The sequence below is a fragment of the Gopherus flavomarginatus genome (assembly GCF_025201925.1).
Source record: "Gopherus flavomarginatus isolate rGopFla2 chromosome 13 unlocalized genomic scaffold, rGopFla2.mat.asm SUPER_13_unloc_1, whole genome shotgun sequence".
Lineage (NCBI taxonomy): Eukaryota > Metazoa > Chordata > Testudines > Testudinidae > Gopherus > Gopherus flavomarginatus.
The window spans coordinates 3833785-3840501 of NW_026114609.1; the positions used below are offsets into that span (position 1 = coordinate 3833785).

The 6717-nt window shown below is 47.8% G+C and overlaps 1 non-coding gene across 1 annotated transcript; it reads right to left on the minus strand.

Annotated features, from left to right (window-relative positions):
- Positions 1-6260: 6260 nt before the first annotated feature.
- On the minus strand, positions 6261-6333 carry TRNAR-UCU (transfer RNA arginine (anticodon UCU)). Its single transcript has one exon. It is a non-coding gene; the product is annotated as a tRNA-Arg (tRNA).
- Between the last annotated feature and the right edge of the window lie 384 nt (positions 6334-6717).

The following is a 6717-nucleotide window of genomic DNA, read 5'->3' on the forward strand; positions in this document are numbered from 1 at the left end:
AAACAACAAAAACAGAGTGAAGAGAGGGAAAAAGAGAGAAAGCATGAAATGGACTTGGCGCGGGACAGGCAGGATGCTCCAGCCAGTCCTAATAACCCTGTGCCAATAATTGTTCCACATCACAAGAAATTTCCCACCTACAAGGCAGGTGATGACACTGAGGCCTTCTTAGAAAATTTTGAAAGGGCCTGCCTTGGGTACAGCATCTCTGAAGACCAGTACATGGTAGAATTGAGGCCACAGCTCAGTGGACCCTTAGCAGAGGTGGCGGCTGAAATGCCTAAGGAGAAAATGAACGACTATAAACTTTTTCAAACCAAGGCCAGATACAGAATGGGGATAACACCTGAACATGCCTTCGGCGGTTCAGAACCCTAAAATGGAAACCAGATGTGTCATTCCCCCGACACGCCTACCACATTGCAAAGAATTATGAGGCCTGGATATCAGGAACAAAGGTTAACAATCTGGACGAGCTGCACCTCCTGATACAAATGGAGCAGTTCTTAGATGGTGTTCCTGAGGAAATAGAGAGGTACATCCTAGATGGAAAACCCAAAACGGTAATCGAGGCAGGGGAGATTGGAGCCAAATGGATGGAAGTGGCAGAAAAGAAAAAAGCTACTGTCAAGGGGAGCGAATACCCAAGGGAGCACACTGACAATAAACCCTATAACCGAAGGCAGCACAAGACCCCACCCACAACCCAAGGAAATCCACAGACGCCCTATTCTTCCACCTCACCAGTCTCCAGTAACCCACCTCGACCCAGTGACCAGTCAGCTGGAAGATGCTTTAAGTGTAATGAACTGGGACATATAAAGGTCAACTGCCCAAAGAACCCAAACCGAGTGCAAGTCATTACACCACCATCACACCAAAGATCCCCAGGCCCAGATGCCTCTCAAATACCCTTGGAACGAAGGGAAATTTTGAGAGTGGGCGGAAAGAAGCTTGCCATGTTGAGAGAAACGGGGGCACAAGTGTCAGCTATCCACCAATCCTTTGTCGACCCCAAATTCATCAACCCAAAGGCCCAAGTGACAATTTACCCCTTCATGTCACAAGCTGTAGACTTGCCTACAGCTGAACTGCCTGTCCAGTACAAAGGCTGGTCAGGAATGTGGACTTTTGCAGTCTATGACAATTATTCCAACCCCATGCTACTGGGGGAAGATTTGGCCAACCAGGTGAAGCGGGCCAAGAGAGTGGGAATGGTTACCCGTAGCCAAGCCAGGCAAGCTTCCAGACCCATTCCTGTTCCTGAGCCGTCCACAGAGGCCCCGTCTGTGTTACCAGAGACCCAGAGAGAGGTAGTGGACCAGGATCCCCTGCCAACAACTTTAACAGCCACGGTGCTTCCAGTCCCAGACCAGGAACTGGAAAAGCAACCAGCACTGACACCAGCACTTGCAAATCCATCTTCAACCCCAACGCCAGAGGGTGCCAGCGAGCCTGAATGGGCAGAAGCTGCAGACAACCATACCCAAGAGGCTCAACCAGAGCCTGAAATACCACCTGGTGCACCAGCGGAGAGCGGCTCACCAGCAACGGAAACAACCCCATCATCTACATCGCTTCCAGAGGGACCAAGCCCAAGTCCACAGTCTAAGGAAGAACTGGTGTCTCCAGCCTCAAGGGAATAGTTCCAGACTGAGCAGGAAGCAGATGACAGCCTTCAAAAAGCTTGAGCGGCGGCAAAGAGCACCCCACCGCCTCTCAGCTCTTCTAATCGATCCCGGTTTGTTGTAGAACAAAGGCTTTTATACAAGGAAACTCTTTCTGGTGGACACCAGGAAGACTGGCATCCGCAAAAACAGTTGGTGGTTCCAACTAAGTACCGGGAAAAGCTCTTAAGCTTAGCCCATGATCATCCTAGTGGCTATGCTGGGGTGAACAGAACCAAAGACCGGTTGGGGAAGTCCTTCCACTGGGAGGGGATGGGCAAGGACGTTGCCAAGTATGTCCGGTCTTGTGAGGTATGCCAAAGAGTGGGAAAGCCCCAAGACCAGGTCAAGGCCCCTCTCCAGCCACTCCCCATAATTGAGGTCCCATTTCAGCAAGTAGCTGTGGATATTCTGGGTCCTTTCCCAAAAAAGACACCCAGAGGAAAGCAGTACATACTGACTTTCGTGGACTTTGCTACCCGATGGCCGGAAGCAGTAGCTCTAGGCAACACCAGGGCTAACACTGTGTGCCAGGCACTAACAGACATTTTTGCCAGGGTAGGTTGGCCCTCCGACATCCTTACAGATTCAGGATATAATTTCCTGGCAGGGACCATGAAAGAACTGTGGGAAACTCATGGGGTGAACCACTTGGTTGCCACCCCTACCACCATCAAACCAATGGCCTGGTGGAAAGGTTTAATGGAACTTTGGGGGCCATGATACATAAATTCGTCAAAGAACACTCCAATAACTGGGACCTAGTGTTGCAACAGTTGCTTTTTGCCTACAGGGCTGTATCACATCCCAGTTTAGGGTTTTCACCGTTTGAACTTGTGTATGGTCATGAGGTTAAGGGGCCATTACAGTTGGTGAAGCAGCAATGGGAGGGGTTTACACCTTCTCCAGGAACTAACATTCTGGACTTTGTAAGCAACCTCCAAAACACCCTCCGACATTCTTTAGCCCTTGCTAAAGAAAACCTAAAGGATGCTCAAAATGAGCAAAAGGCCTGGTATGATAAACATACCAGGGAGCGTTCCTTCAAGGTAGGAGACCAGGTTATGGTCTTGAAGGCTCAACAGGCCCATAAGATGGAAGCATCATGGGAAGGGCCATTCACGGTCCAAGAGTGCCTGGGAGCTGTTAACTACCTCATAGCATTTCCCAATTCCTCCCTAAAGCCCAGAGTTTACCATGTTAATTCTCTCAAGCCCTTTTATTCCAGAGACTTACAGGTTTGTCCGTTTACAGTCCAGGGAGGAGATGACGCTGAGTGGCCTGACGGTATCTACTACGAAGGGAAAAAGGATGGTGGCGTGGAAGAGGTGAACCTCTCAACCACCCTGGAACGTCTGCAGTGGCAACAAATCAAGGAGCTGTGCACTAGCTTCGCCCCATTGTTCTCAGCCACCCCAGAATGGACTGAACGGGCATACCACTCCATTGACACAGGTAATGCTCACCCAATTAGAACCCCACCCTACCGGGTGTCTCCTCATGCCCAAGCTGCTATAGAACGGGAGATCCAGAACATGCTACATGCTAAATGTGGTAACTCATCCAGACAACTATCCAATGCCATGCACCGATGAGCTATTGGAAAAGTTGGGACGTGCCCAATTCATATCTACAGTAGACTTAACCAAGGGGTATTGGCAAGTACCGCTAGATGAACCTGCCAAGGAAAGGTCAGCATTCATCACCTATGCAGGAGTGTATGAATTTAATGTACTTCCTTTTGGGCTGTGAAATGCACCCGCCACCTTCCAGAGGCTGGTAGATGGTCTACTAGCAGGACTGGGTGAATATGCAGTTGCCTACCTCGATGATGTGGCCATTTTTTCTGACTCCTGGCCCAAACACCTAGAACACCTGGAAAAGGTCTTTGAGCTCATCAGGCAGGCTGGACTAACTGTTAAGGCCAAAAAGTGTCAAATAGGCCAAAACAGAGTAACCTACCTGGGACACCAGGTGGGTCGAGGAACCATAAACCCCCTACAGGCCAAGGTGGATGCTATCCAAAAGTGGCCTGTCCCAAAGTCAAAGAAACAGGTTCAATCCTTCTTAGGCTTGGCCGGGTACTACAGGCGATTTGTACCACACTACAGCCAAATCGCTGCCCCACTGACTGACCTGACCAAAAAGATCCAGCCAAATGCAGTTAAGTGGACTGATGAGTGTCAAAAGGCCTTTACCCAACTTAAGGCAACACTCATGTCTGACCCTGTGCTAATGGCCCTGGACTTTGACAAGCCATTCCTAGTAACCACAGATGCATCTGAGCGTGGTATAGGAGCAGTTCTCATGCAGGAAGTACCAGATCACAACTTCCATCCTGTCGTGTTTCTCAGCAAGAAACTGTCTGAGAGGGAAAGTCACTGGTCAGTCAGTGAAAAGGAATGCTACGCCATTGTGTACGGCCTGGAAAAGCGACGCCCATACGTTTGGGGACGGCAGTTCCAGCTACAAACTGACCATGCTGCGCTAAAGTGGCTTCATACTGCCAAAGGGAACAACAAAAAACTTCTTCGATGGAGTTTAGCTCTCCAAGATTTTGATTTTGAAATTCAACACATTTCAGGAGCTTCTAACAAAGTAGCTGATGCACTCTCCCATCAGAGTTTCCCAGAATCCACTGGTTGAAATTTGTTCTTAAAATGTAGAAAGTCTTGTAGTTTACATACTTAGTAGTATATGTAAAGGTGCATGTGTTGTATTAATCTGTTTATTCTTAAGTTCTAGGAAGAAATCACCGCCAGTGACATTCCCATTGTCTGCGATTTGGGGGGCGTGTCATAAACAGATAGCTAAGGGTTAATGTCTCTTTCACCTGGAAAGGGTTAACAAACAACACCTGACCAGAAGACCAATCAGGAAACAAGACACTTTCAAATCTGGGTGGAGGGAAGTTTGGGTGTGGGTCCTTTGTTCTTGGGCTGTTCTCTCTCTGGGTTCTGAGAGGGACCACAAGAATCTCCAGGCTCTCTAATCTTCTGTTTCCAATTTGTATGTACAATGGTAGAAAGACAATAGGCTTTTACATTGTTTTTCTCTATTTGCAAATGCGTAGTCTGCTGGAAATAGTTTAAATTGTATTTTTTCTGGATAAGGCTGTTTATCCATTTTCTATAAGCTAAAAGACCCTGTAACTGTTTACCATCTAAATTGCAGAGATAAACCTTTTACTTTTTTCTTTCTTTTTTTATTAAAAGCTTTGCTTTAAGACCTGTCTGATTTTTTTCTCCTAGTTAAGGCTCGAAGGAAGGGAGTCTGCACTCACCAGGGAATTGGAGGGGGGAAGGGAAAAAGAGCAGGGAGGGAAAGGTAAATTTCCTCTTCGTGTTAGATTCACAGAACTTGAAGCTGTATTGCCTCTGGGAAAAGAGGGAAGAAAAACCTGCTCTTGGCGTTTATCTGTGTATCTCTCTCCGGGGAAGAAGGGAGAGGGGAATGGTGATTCAAGGATTTGAATTACAGTGATCTCCTAGGGTACCCAGGGCGGAAAAGATCTGGGAGGAGGTAAAGAGGGGGGAGGGAATGGTTTATTTCCCTTTGTTGTGAGACTCAAGGAATCTGGGTCTTGGGGGTCCCCAGGGAAGGGGTTGGGGACACCAGAGTCTGTCAGGCCCTCTTCTTAAGTCCTGATTGGTGGCAGCCTATTAGATCTAAGCTGGTAATTAAGCTTAGGCGAATTCATGCTAGTACCCATATTTTGGACGCTAATATGGGTCCAGACTTGGGAATTATACTATGACAAGTCCCCACTTCCCTATTGTTTGTCTGTACAATCACTGTCTGGGTCTGTGATTGTTTCTGTCTGCTGTAGAATTAATTTTTTGGGTGTAAACCAATTAAGATGGTGGGGTATAATTGGTTAGATAATCATGTTACACTATGTTAGGATTGGTTAGTTACATTTCAGTAAAATGATTGGTTAAGGTATAGCTAACAGAACTCAAGTTTTACTATATAGTCTGCAGTCAGTCAGGAAGTAAGGTGGGGAAATTGGCATCATGTTTTGCTAAGGGTGAGGAATGGGAGCAGGGGCACAGGCAAGGTTCTGTGGTGTCGGAGCTGGGAAGGTGACACTGAGGAAGGAAATTGGAATCATTGCTTGCTGGAAGTTCAACCCAATAAACATCTAACTGTTTGCACCTTTGGACTTTGGGTATTGCTGCTCTCTGTTCACACAAGAAGGACCAGGGAATGGGAGAGTGAAGGGATGAGCCCTCTAACACTAACTAACATCTAACACACATTTGAACCTCTTCTTTTCACACCATTGCTCATTCTCAGGGTCTGCTTTGTCTCCAGACAGATCCATTCTCTTTCAGGATGGCTTTGCTCTTCCTGTCTCTGTTTCGCTCATGATTGTGTTGGAGTAAGCACTCCCCTTCCCTCTATTCTCAGACAAACACTGGCATGAACTGTTTGCTACTGCTGGGATTAGAAAGCATTTGTGGAGTGGAAGATGCCATTTCTGGGGGATTGTTCCCAAGCTGCAGTACTTTGTGTTCAAACATCTCTCAGCTTCCTTGGTGACAATAAGACCAAGCTTTCCATGCAACATACAGGAAGAAAGTAGGTGTTCACCCCAGGTGGGACTCAAACCCACAATCTCTGACTTAGAAAGCCATTGCCTTATCCATTAGGCCACCGGGGCCCTGAAGGCCAACTGAAGAAGGGATGGGAATTCCCTCTCATAAGTGCACAGCGTGATCATTCACTCAGAAGCCAAATACCCCATTTAATCGCCTTACAGAAACGTCTGCATCCCCTGGCAGTGAGGCAACTAGGCAGGTGGCTGACAGAGCTGAGCATCACCTTTCTGCCAGCCATTTTTAGAGAAGAACCCCATCCTAGAGTCACTCCTCCCTCCTTCAGCACCTCCACGTCTGTGGCTCTGAGTGGCAGTAGGATGATTAGGGGGTGAATCTGAGGCTGGAAGGGGAGTAAGGTCAGCCTGTAAGGAGTAACCAGGTGGCGCAGACCCAGGGGGAGGCTGTGGGCTGCTGGTCAGTTTAGATCAAAGTTGCACAGCAACCTG